General features: G+C 45.2%; 1 long non-coding RNA gene across 1 annotated transcript; it reads right to left on the bottom strand.

The window, feature by feature from the left end:
• Positions 1–1,121: 1,121 nt before the first annotated feature.
• On the bottom strand, positions 1,122–2,693 carry LOC107507424. The gene is made up of 3 exons (XR_001596160.2): positions 2,401–2,693; positions 2,100–2,135; positions 1,122–1,248 (listed from the first exon to the last, which is right to left on the bottom strand). It is a non-coding gene; the product is annotated as an uncharacterized LOC107507424 (long non-coding RNA).
• Between the last annotated feature and the right edge of the window lie 9,461 nt (positions 2,694–12,154).

Below are 12,154 nucleotides of genomic sequence, written 5' to 3'. Positions count from 1 at the left end.
GGCTTATGTGAGGGAAAGCCCACTGTGTTTAATACAAGGTGGAGGTCAATTGGCCTGGCTATCTGTTGGTGGCTGATCCGCCGTTGTATGGTGATGAGTACACCTGGGTCAACCCCTGTTACATACAAGTGATATCCCCATGTTTTTCCTGTAGTCCAAGTTTGGGCATTCCATTGTTTTACAGTATTACATTTCTAAGAAGTGGTACAGCTATATTGAGAGGGGTGGCTGAGGGAGATATAATGATCTCAATCCCCCAACTCAGATATCCAAGGTACAATGGTTTCACAACTCCAAGAATAACAATAATATTGTCCTGACTCAGAGCACCAAGAGCTACTTTCCTTAGGGCAAATATAGAGCTGGGTGCCTTGGAGCCCTTGCTCTAGTTGAGTGCTCTGACACCCGTAAGCAGGTACTCCAATAACACCCCAGCCTCTGTAGCCGTACTCCCGGTGAGGGTAGTTAAATTTTGGGCCTAGGATTTCACACAAGTCAATGTTAAAAGTAGGTTGCCCTGTGGCATTTAGAATGGAAATAGGAATGCAAGTTTCTGTCCTGGTAAGCTCCCAATCATATAACACAAGCTGGTGGGGATTGCTGGGGTTACAGTTAGAAGATTGGAAGAGGACAAAGAGAATTAAGATGGTCCAGACTGGATCATTGACAGTCTTATCTTTAGTGGGTCCTCTATTCAACGCATGGTCCATTGTTCTGATGTCTGTGGTGGATGCTCAGCCTTGATCCTGGTATGGTGAATCCAATGACAGCTTTCAGCTACCTTGACCGTGGTGGGTGTTGTGAGGATGACGGGGAAAGGTCCATCTCAGCGGGGCTCAAGATAAGCAGGCTGTACCTTATTCACCCAGATCTAATCACCTGGATCTGGTTGTGTGGCTGAACTGGATGCTGAGCAGTCGTTCTGATGGCAGAGACCAGTTGGTGGGTCTCCTGCCATGCGAGATGGAGGGCCTGCAAAGACTTAGATAAGTTAGTGGGTCATCGAGCGGTAGACAGGAGGCCCTGGAGCAGAAGCTGGCAATACCATTGGAGAGCCTCCTTACTTTGGTCAGTGTTGAGGTCCCAAGGTAGACAAGTGTTCAGGAAAATATGCCGGACGCGGGCAGGGTCGGTGGAAGGCTGCCCGTTGGGCTCTAATACTGCTCTTGCAGCCTCCCTCAGGATTTGCTCCTGCTTGTCCGAGGTAAATAGAACCTGGAGAAGTTGCTGTCAATCGTCCCAAGTTGGCTGGTGGGTAAAGAAAATAGTCTCTAGGAGAGAAGTTAATCTCTGGGGTTTCTCTGAGAATGAGGAGTTCTGGTGTTTCCAATTGTACAGATCATTGGTGGAGAAAGGAACATAGACCATGAATGGCCTCTGAGTTTCTCTCCCAACCCGGGCAGCCAATTGCCAGAGTGGGGCCAGGACTGATGCCTGGTTTGAAGAGTCAGGAACAGGATCAGGGTCATGTGGAGGCTGGTACACAGCCCCAGTGTGGGTGTTGGGAAGATTCTGGAGGGGTTCTGCCTCTCTATTAGACGAAGACAGGAATGGGTTAAGAGGGGCATAAGGGGGAGGATTAGTGATCTTGGGGTCCTAAGGGGGTGCCTGTAAGACAGGGTAAAGAGAGTTAGGTGTCTATCTGGACAGTTTTTCTTTTGGCCCATTTGGTGTTGAGAGAAGGACAGACTTAGGAGTCACCTTTGACTCTTGGCCGTAGTGGCAGTCCTTCAAGTACTTGGGGGCATCGGAAACAATATTGATCCACACATTGATATATGGAGCCTGATCAGGGTGGCCAGGATTTCCATAGATAATACCCTGCACCTGAAAGGCTGTTTGCAGGTTGACTCCTCTGATAGCCACCCTGTTCCAAATGTGGGCCAATCTAACTGGCAGAACCTCTGATGGTCAAAGGGAGTGACACCAGCTCCGTAGGCTTGGGCTTGTCTCCTGAAATCCTTAAAATGGTTAAGGAGGCACTGAAGAGGGGTGGGATGATTCAAGGAAAAAGCCTGACCCATGTTAGTAAAAACTCTCAAGAAAAGAGAGAATGCCCACAAAAGCCAAATAAGCCAGGGCTAGGATCAGCCTCTCACCTAGCGTCCAGTCGGATGGGACCACAGAGGCCAGACCTAAGGAAAGAATCAAAATAAGTAAACTTATGAAGACCAAGGGAATAGGAGGGTAACAGTACATTCGATCCGTCCAGACAGGCAGACACAATACAGACAGACAAGACAAACTACAGGTAACACAAAATGCTAGCGTACCCAAAAACCTGAATACATGAAGTCAAGTCTGATGTTTCAGACCTTGACCAAACTAGGGAAGTATTGCTACGTCCAGCCTCCCACTAGTTCCCTTTAGGGGGACAAACCCAAGTGCAGTCTTACTCACCGGGGAAGCTGCTTCAGATAGCTCGTGCCCAACTGTTACAGAATTGAACTTTTTTTTCCCACCTGCCCTCCTGGGCAAGTCTGCCTGGCATCCAGGGCTAAGGAACATCTTTCAGCGGCCATCCTCTGGATGGGGCAGGACCTCGCCCAAGTGGCTGGAGTTGCCGGTCTTAGGAGATTTCCCTCTCCGGAGAGATCTTGCTGGGGCCTCCAAATGTTGTTGTGTGATCAATTCTAAGACCCATGGAGCCAATTGAGATGAATTATGAGCCTTTATTAGCCGTCCAGCGACTGACCCTCTACCACACAGGGTTAGAGGATATCAGCCTCGAGCTCCCAAAAGAGATAGCTTATAAAGCTTAGAACCACATCAAGCAAGCAAGCAGATTATAGAAGCAGAAGTTGACTCACTTGGAAATTTTCCACCCTTAACGAGCTTTCTATTTTATGGTTGTTAAAACAGTCCCTATTATAATTTTAAGTCTGAGGTCTATTGTAGAGGAATTCGGAGGCAGCCCTTCTATCTACCATGAGGAGGTGTCTTCACAATGCCTCAGCATTTTACCTACACTACAGTAAAATTGTGGCTGTAGTTCACACCACTTTCTAGTCCCTTCCTCAAAACACATTCAGTCTCCAAGTTTAAATGCCCCCAATATGCAACCTCCTCCTCTACTGCCTCCTCTAATGCAGGTTTCCTGTGAAAAGACATAACCTGAGGCAAATTAAGGATCATTATTTGGCCTCATATATAATTGATCTCAAGTAAATTTTGTGATGTGGACACTACATTCAATTGGTGGGATGTTACTAATCTGTCTCAGTCACATTCTATTACACAGAGACTAATTTTTTCTCAGCATTTATGTGAATTTTATTAAATGATATGTACTCATAATTTCAAACAGAATACTTTGCCATCCCCATCAGTTACACAATCTCCCTGTTTCATATAGATCAGTCTCTTGATGGTCACATGATTCCAATGGGGGGGGGGTCACGAGTTCCTGTCTTGACTTCCCTGGGGCCATGGTCCCATGGTTAACTTGTCTAATTTTGAACAAACTAAGAAAAGACTTACTCGTACTACCAACAACCTAGACCCTTTGATGTAAATTAATGGAAATTCCATGGCCCACAGACCAAATTTGTCTATTGTTACTGAAAAAAAAGGAGACTTCTTTTTTTGATGGTAACAGTACTGTCCTCCCTCCAAATGATGTAGACCTGAGACCTGGGCCCATGACACAAAGCCACATCTTTTTAACAATAATATAACAGAGCCCTGGTCTAAAGCTATCGTGTCCAGCAAGTGGCAAATTTTGCCACATCCAGTGCGGCTCTGTACTCCCAGTGGGTACAGTGGGAGACCAAGAAAAGAAAGAAGACCAAAAGCTGAGATTGAGAGGTTTAATACTCACTGATGATAGAGTAGAAAGCAATTTTATTTTTGCAAGTTGCTTTTATACAGGAGCATACATTTGCTGGCTAAAATGAGATTATTCCCACCCAAACTCCACATCCTACCATAATCATATACATTTCCATAGGGTAACCCCCACCCTACACACCCTGCTATAATCATTTGCATTTCAACACCACATTGTTCTCAAATCAGTTTCTAGTTCCCCCATTCTTAGGAGGATTCCTGGAGGTGAGGCAACTCTTGGTTGACCTCACAGATTGCAAAGACCTTGTCAGCTTGCAACCCACTCTCCACATCTTCCTCTTTCTATTTATTTTTAAACCACAGAGTAGGCAATGTAATATGAGACTGTGTTACTTGTTGTTGTAGGATGTGGCAAGTGACTGAAAAAGACCCAAAGAATACAACTAGTAAACATACAATTCAAGCTGAAATATAAAAAGTATGTTTAAGCATATTCAAAGGATTAAACCTTTACAAAATCTCTTTAAAATCTTTAGCTAAACCTTTTATATTAATAATATCTTTTGCATTATGTATATCCAAAATCTCTTGATGCAAATTATGCAAATCTAAACTTAAATACAATCACACCTGTTGCCAATTCCACTTAAACTGATTATGAATCATATTAGTTACACATATCCCCTTATTATGAGGACCCATAAAATTAGTTGAATTAAAAGCAGTACAAGATACATTAAGAAGTCCATTTGAAGCAAATGTTCACATTTATTCAATTAGAAAACCATAGGGGACAGCAACATTGGCTCGAACCTCATAACTATGCTTAATAATCAAATCTGCAGTAGATAAATCAGATAGGTTAACAAAGTCCAAAGCTGCAAAAGCTCATCACAAATTCTTCTGAATGTGTCCTTTTGGGTTGGTCATCAAAAAAATTATGTACCCTCTGTTAAGGATAGAAAATTTTCAAGTGAGCCAACTTCTGCTTCTGTAATCTGCTTGCTTGTTTGATGTTAACCAGGGAGTGGTAATCTGCTCAAAGATATGCTAAGGGGCAATTTATGCTTCTGTAATCTGCTTGCTTTATGTTAACCAGAGAGGTTCAAGGCTTTATAAACTGCCTCTTTTGGGAGTTTGGGACTGATCTCCTCTAACCCTGTGTGGCAGAGAGTCAGTCACCGGCCGGCTAGGCCAGCTAATAAAGGCTCACAATTCATCTTAATGGGCTCCGTGGGTCTTAGATTTGATTGCACCACAACACCTCCAGGCGAGCTTCTCCTGGTTTGATCCATATCCCATCTTCACAATGCCCGACCAGCCTCAGCTTCTCAGTCTGCCAATGAGGTTCCTCTGCACCTTCAGGAAAAACATAAATGTGCCCCCAGCTGAATACTAATATGGGATCAGGGCCACGTAATTCATTAGTTAATAGATCTTTTCAATGAACTAGTGCTCCTGGATTACCCTAAGGAGACCAGAACCATTCTGCAGCTTTTGACCATCATCATCTATGTTTAAAAAATTTAAAGTAAAAAGTACATGATTTAAGATATTCTGAAGAGTTACGGGATTGACTCTCCTTTTTGTTTTTGTATTTAAGTTTTGTTAACAGCAATAATAGTAGAAGAAATACGTACAAGGCAGTATGTTTAAAAATTGTGGGGGTTAAAGCCTCTCAAACCATTCAAAGTTTCTCAGCCAGTTTTGCAGGATCCAAAATAAATCCCTTGTAAATGTAATTTAATTTCATTTTAATCCCATTCAGAGGCATCGTAGTCTCTGAATGTGACTCAACCAACGCTTCAATTTTCCTGCCTCCTCCCTACATTATTTCCCGTCAGAGATTTTATTCCATTACTCTTAGGGGGTGTTGAAGGAGGAAGGCCTGTCTTCTGTCACTTCTTCAAAGCTGAGATAGGGCTGTAGTCCCTGTCTACTAGAAATAAAGATTTCTAAAAGCCTATTCTAAGGGCCCCAGAGGCAGACAACATGAGGACTTTCCAGCATGTAGAAGTGGTAGAAAGCCTTGTAACCTAGAAGATATTGTGCTGGCTGGAAAATTACTACTTGGAAATTACTACTTGGATGTCGCCCATGAGAACATAGGCTATCACCCATGGGAACATAACATTCTAACAATAAGCTTTCTGCTTCTGTACCCCTACTTGCACAACTGATCTGTGGGTTGACAGTAAATAGAAGAAAAATAGACTTTTGTGTTCAGACAGAATGAAGAATAGGGTTTAGGGCATAAAAACCCTGTACCTCTACATTTTGGGGCTGCTTATTTTTGGGTCTGCATACCACTAGCAGACCCAGCTGGCTGAATAAAGAGTGTGTTTCCTATAATTCACTGATTTCTAGTGGTCCGTGTGTTTATCAGGGGCTGGCAGCTACAACATTAGGAGGCCCCAGCGAGATCTCAGGGAGTGGCCCTGGGATCTAAGACCAGGCCAACCTCCAAAGCGGTTGCTGTTCCTGTTACAAATTCAGAGGGGTGGCCAATCTGAGACGTTCCAGGACCCTTGAATGCTGTGATGGGGTCAATACAATCATCAAGAATGTAACATTTAGGACATGCTGTTTGTTCCTGGTCTCAACGGGAATCTCCGAGGCCTAGATGTCTGAATAAAAGGTACCTTTCTGTTTCTGTTGAGTGGTCATCAGGGGTCTGTGGAGAGAATGGACGCAGTCATATCTCCCGGACTGTGGCCAGGCCGTGGGACATCACCTCCTGTGCCGGAGCCAGCTGGCTAAAGTCGATCAGTGGCTGAAAGAGGGGGGTGAAGCCTAAGAAAAAAGAAGAAGATAGGAAAGCGCTTCAGGAGGGCATACAGTCACTGCTGCAGCCCCGTCTTTATTTATCACAGCCTTTATATAAGTTTTTGGATACAATAGCAAAGCACAGGGTACAATATAGTAAAGCACAGGGAACAATAGTAAGGTACAGAGTACAATGGCAAAGCACAATGTACATTACCATAGGAATGCTGACATTTACATAAATTCCTATTCTTTTCTGGGCTGTAAAACATTCCACTATCTTAAGAAGATTTCTTTAGGAGGCAAACCTCCCCTCCAAGATCAGTAATGTTTAACTTTACACCCTGCTTCCTAGAACCATTGTTTAAGCAGTCTCAGCAGCTGCTCCATCGCTATCAGCTACGTGACTTCTTCAGTGCCTCAAAATGGCTCCTGACACTCCTGTGCCCTGTTATTAAGTTCTGTCTATTGTCTTTGGTCTTGTCTAGGTTGTAGGTGGCGGATTTCTCTGGGTCCGCCTACACCCCAGTAATTGTTCTTGTCTGAGTATCTGTTTTGTGTTTTTTGCGCAAGCAATACGGGGAAGCCTGAGCTCACCGAGGACACCCTTGGGGTGTCTCCTGCAACATTTCAAAGAAGGGTTTGTAGAGGTAGCTGACTGTGGCATAAAGTTTTCTCCAGGCAGACTAAGGACATTGTGTGAAGTTGAGTGGCCATCTTTTGGTGTAAATTGGCCTCCGGGGGGTTCCTTTGACAGGGGTTTGAGGAGGAATATTTGGAAGATTGTCACGGGAGACCCGGGACATCCCAATCAGTTTCCCTACATCAACCAATGGTCAAACCTTGTTCAGAGACCCCCCTCCTTGGCTTCACTGGTGTGCCCTTTCTCTAGTGACATGAGTCTTAGTTGTGGGCACCCTGAAACATGCAGCAACTGAATCTCCAAGACAACCCAGTCCCTCAGTCCTCCAATCTCCACTGGAGGACTGTGACCTTCCCTTACCCTATAATCCAGGACAACCGAGGCCAAATACCACCGCCTCACCTCCTCGGATGGCCAGCAGGTAACCCCTACGGGCCTCCTGCTCCTGCTCTGAGTGGGGTACCAGCTGATACCACAACCCTTGCCATACTCTCTTTGCAAGAAGCACCACCCCAGGGGCATCACACAAACAGGCCCTTTATGGTTTATGTGCCTTTCTCAACTAATGACCTGTACAACTGGAAGGCACAGAATCCACCTTTCTCTGAGAAACCCCAGGCATTAATGGGACTCTTAGAGAGTGTCTTTCAAACTCACCGCCCTACTTGGGATGATTGTCAACAGCTTTTAGTTACTCTCTTCACCGCAGAAGAATGTGAACGCATTCGGATGGAAGCACAAAAGATAGCTGCAGGAGGGAGGAGAGTTGAGGAGGCACGGGAACAGATTGAGGATGAATTTCCCTCCACCTGCCCAGTCTGGGGACACAATTCTCAGGCAAGGAGAATGGCATTAGATCAGTACCACCAGATTCTAATTGGGGGATTTGGATGGCTGCTCATCAGCCAACTAACCATTCTAAGGAATCCCCCAGAGCATTTCTTGAATGGCTACCGGAGGCATATCGGGTATACACCCCCATTGATCCTAGGGCCCCTGAGAACCAATGGGCAATTAATATGGCCTTTGCTACTCAGGCAGCTGCTGATGTCTGGCATAAATTGCAGAAATTAGAAGGTTTTACAGGGATAAACCTGTCCCAACTTGTTGAGATGGCCCAGAAAGTGTTCAACAGGGAGGAACTGGATGACCCCTAACATATGGCTAAAGTAATGGTAGCTGCCATATAGGAGGAGAGGTCAAGGAAGACTAGGGCATGACAAGGGAGGTCAGAAAAGGGCCCACATAAGAGTTGATTTTTCTAGGGAAAAATCAATGAGCCCACTGCAAGAAAGAAGGCCATTGGAAGAATGAATGTCCTGAGAAAATTGCAAAAGACCAGGGAAACCACAAGACTAAAATCCTTGTCACTGAGGAAAAGGACTGATGGGGCTGGGGCTCCTACACACTAAGCCCACAGGAGCCCAAGGTAGCCTTAAAAATTGGGAGCAAAACTGTTAACTTCCTGGTGGACATAGGGGCTACTCACTCAGTGTTACTTGACCCAGCGGGACCAATCTCCAAACAAAAGACTAACGTCCAAGGGGCCATGGGCAAAACATGAGAATACCCATGGACCACTGAAAGGACTGTAGATCTGGGGTGAGCGATAGTGACCCATTCTTTCTCATAATTCCAGAATGTCCAGCCCCACTTCTTGGTAGAGACCTACTCCAAAAGTTAAGGGCTACTATATTATTTAGAGATAGTACACCTCAGATGTCCATGTCTGCCCCGACGACTATCTTAATTACTTGTCCTCTATCTGAAAAGTACCTCCTCTGTGAAAAAGGGCCCTTACTAGACAGACTCCTGATAGATTATCCAGTGGTATAGGCTGAAAACAATGCCCCATGGTTGATTAGGCACCAAGCCCTGGTAGTAGTGAGTTTAACTGCAACCATGACCCCTGTCTGGGTTAAGCAATATCTGATTGCCCAAGATGCCAAAATCGGTATAAGGAAGCATATCCAGTGGCTGTAGGAAGTGGGGATTCTCATACCATACCAATTGCCATGGAACACTCCCTTGCTCCCAGTCTAGAAGCCTGGTACTCTGGATTACTGACCAGTACAAGAGTTAAGAGAAGTGAACAAGAGGGTTGAAGCCATCCACCTGACTGTACCCAACCTGTACACTCTCTTAAGCTTGCTACCTCCTGAGAGAACTATTTATACTATAGTAGATTTAAAAGATGCTTTCTTCAGCATTTCCTTAGCCCCCAGCAGCCAACCTATCTTTGCTTTTGAGTGGACAGACTCAGAGGAGGGATTCTCAGGCCAATTAACGTGGACACGTTTACTGCAAGGATTCAATAATTCTCCTACCCTATTCGATGAGGCCCTAAGTGCAGATCTCCATTCCTTCTGTCAATGTAATCTTGACTGTACATTACCCAAGTATGTTGATGATTTACTATTAGCAGCTGAAACCGATGAGATCTGTCTCGTGGCAACCAGGGACTTACTCAGCACCCTAGAGACATACGGGTACCAAGTCTCCACTAAGAAAGCCCAGCTGTGCACCTAATCAGTGGCCTAACTTGGGTATACCCTCAAAGAAATAAAACGGACTCCCTCTTGGCAGAGGATTGAAGTCATTCCTCAGATTCTGGTACCCACCACCAAGAGACAGGTAAGAAAATTTTTTGGAGCAGGGGGCTATTGCAAACACTTGATTCTAGGGTTTGTAGAGATCACAAAGCCCTTGTACTTGGCTACAGTAGGAAATCAGCCCCTCAATCGGGCAGAGACAGAACAGAAGGCCTTTGACCTTCTCAAGCAGGCACTCTTGCTCTTCCAGACATCCCTAAGGGATTTCATCTTTTTGTGAGTGAGACTAAGGGAATCACCAAAGGGGTCCTAACCCAAATGCTAGGCCCATGGAGCTGACCAGTAGCCTATCTATCAAAGAGACTAGGTGACCTCCAGATGGCCATCCTGCCTACGAGCCATAGCAGCGATGGCTCTCCTAGTCAAAGAGGCTGACAAACTCACCCTTGGGCAGAATCTAGACATTACAGCCCCTCATGCAGTAGAGGCCCCTCTCTGAAGTATCCCAGAATGATGAATGACTAACTCCAGAATCAATACCAGGCTCTCCTCCTCGACCAGCCAAGGATCAACTTCTCAAAAGCTACTGTCATCAACCCAGCTAATCTGTTGCCAGACTCAGACACTGAGACCCCCATTCATGACTACATAGATTTCACTGATGCTGTGTGTTCCTCATGACCAGACCTCAAAGACTCCCCTCTGCCTGAGGCCGATGAAATTCTGTTCATGGATGGGAGCAGCTTCATGCAGGAAGGAAAGAGGTATGCTGGGGCAGTGGTTGTACTCTAACTGGCACCATCTGGTCACAAGCTCTTCCCCACAGGACTTCTGCTCAAAAGGCAGAACTCATCACCCTCACTGAGGCACTAAGATGGAGAAAGGATAAGGCAATCACAATATACGCTGACAGCCGATATACCTTTGTCATTGCACATGTACATGGAGCCATCTACAAGGAAAGTGGGCTTCTGACTTCAGCTGGGAAGAACATCAAGAACGAGGGAGAGATCTTAGCCTTACTTGAAGCCATATAGATGCCTAAGGCTCTTTCTATTGTTCTTCGTAAAGGGCACCAAAAAGGGAATAGTCCTGAGGCTGAGGGAAATCAATGAACTGATGCAGAGCCAAGAACTCCAGCTAAAAGACCAGTGGGTCTCCTGCCACATCTACTGACTGTTGTCCCTTACCCAGAACTCCCTCTGTCTCTGACCTATATGGCAGAAGAGAACATATATTTTCAAGACAAGGGAGCCACTAGGAACCAACGGGGGTGGTGGATGACCCCAGATGGAAAAATCAGGCTCTCACAGGCCCTTAGAAGGAGTCTCTTCCACCAGCTACACCACACACCTAGGGTGAACTAAGATGCTCCAAGCTTTAGATACCTACTTTCACTTCTTAGAAGGTAGAAGAACTGTAGAGGAGATTGCCTCATGATGCCCAGCTTGTGCCCAAGTTAATCCAAAGAAGGGGAAGATAGAAGATTCTACACATAGGGAAAGAAGAACTGATCTGGGGGACGTCTGGGAAGTTAATTTCACTGAGGTAACCCTGACAGTGGAGAGCTACAAATATTTACTTGTTTTTATAGACACCTTTTCAGGATGGGTAGAGGCCTTCCCCACCAGGAAAGAGACTGCCTTCATAGTTACTAAGAAACTACTACAAGAAATCCTCCCTCGATTTGGTCTCCCCAGAACTTTAGGGTCAGATAATGGGCCAGTATTCATAGCAAAGGTATCAACAATTGGCTAGCTACCTAAATTTGCGATGAAAACTCCACTGGCCTACCAGCCCCAAAGTTCAGGCCAAGTAGAGCAAATGAATCAGACCCTAAAAGAGACATTAGTTAAGTTAGGATTAGAAACTGATGGGACCTTGGTAGAACATCTCCCCTTCACTCTTCTCCAAGCCAGGTGTACTCTATATATTAATGGATTCACCCTATTTGAAATTTTCTTTGGAAAACCTTCGCCTTTATTACCTAAAATAGAAGATGAGAAAAAGGCAGAACTATGTCACTTTGTCTTACTTAAGTCTTTACAGGCCCTTCAAAGTGTACAGAAGGCAATTTGGTCCTGGGTTTGTGCTGTCCACTCAGCTCCAGGAGATGGACTTCCTCATCAGTTTCAGCCTGGGGACTCTGTGTGGATCCGGAAGTTCACTTCCAAGGGACTAGAACCCAAACTCTACCTAATGACGCCCACTGCAGTTAAAATAGATGGCATCTCATGGATTTATCTCTCCCACATGAAGGCAGCACAAGAGTTGACAGCTCAGGAAGATGGGCCGTTAAGACTAAGACTCAAGAATACATAAGTCTAACCCTCTGTTTCTTCCTTTTTTTTCTTTAGCCCAGGCGTTTGACCAGCCACAACCAAAACAAGAATGAGCATTAATA

The sequence above is a fragment of the Rousettus aegyptiacus genome, unplaced genomic scaffold, assembly GCF_014176215.1.
Source record: "Rousettus aegyptiacus isolate mRouAeg1 unplaced genomic scaffold, mRouAeg1.p scaffold_m13_p_8, whole genome shotgun sequence".
In the NCBI taxonomy this organism is placed as follows: domain Eukaryota; kingdom Metazoa; phylum Chordata; class Mammalia; order Chiroptera; family Pteropodidae; genus Rousettus; species Rousettus aegyptiacus.
Note: the sequence above shows the minus strand (reverse complement) of the source record. Positions and strands in the feature narration are given on the sequence as shown.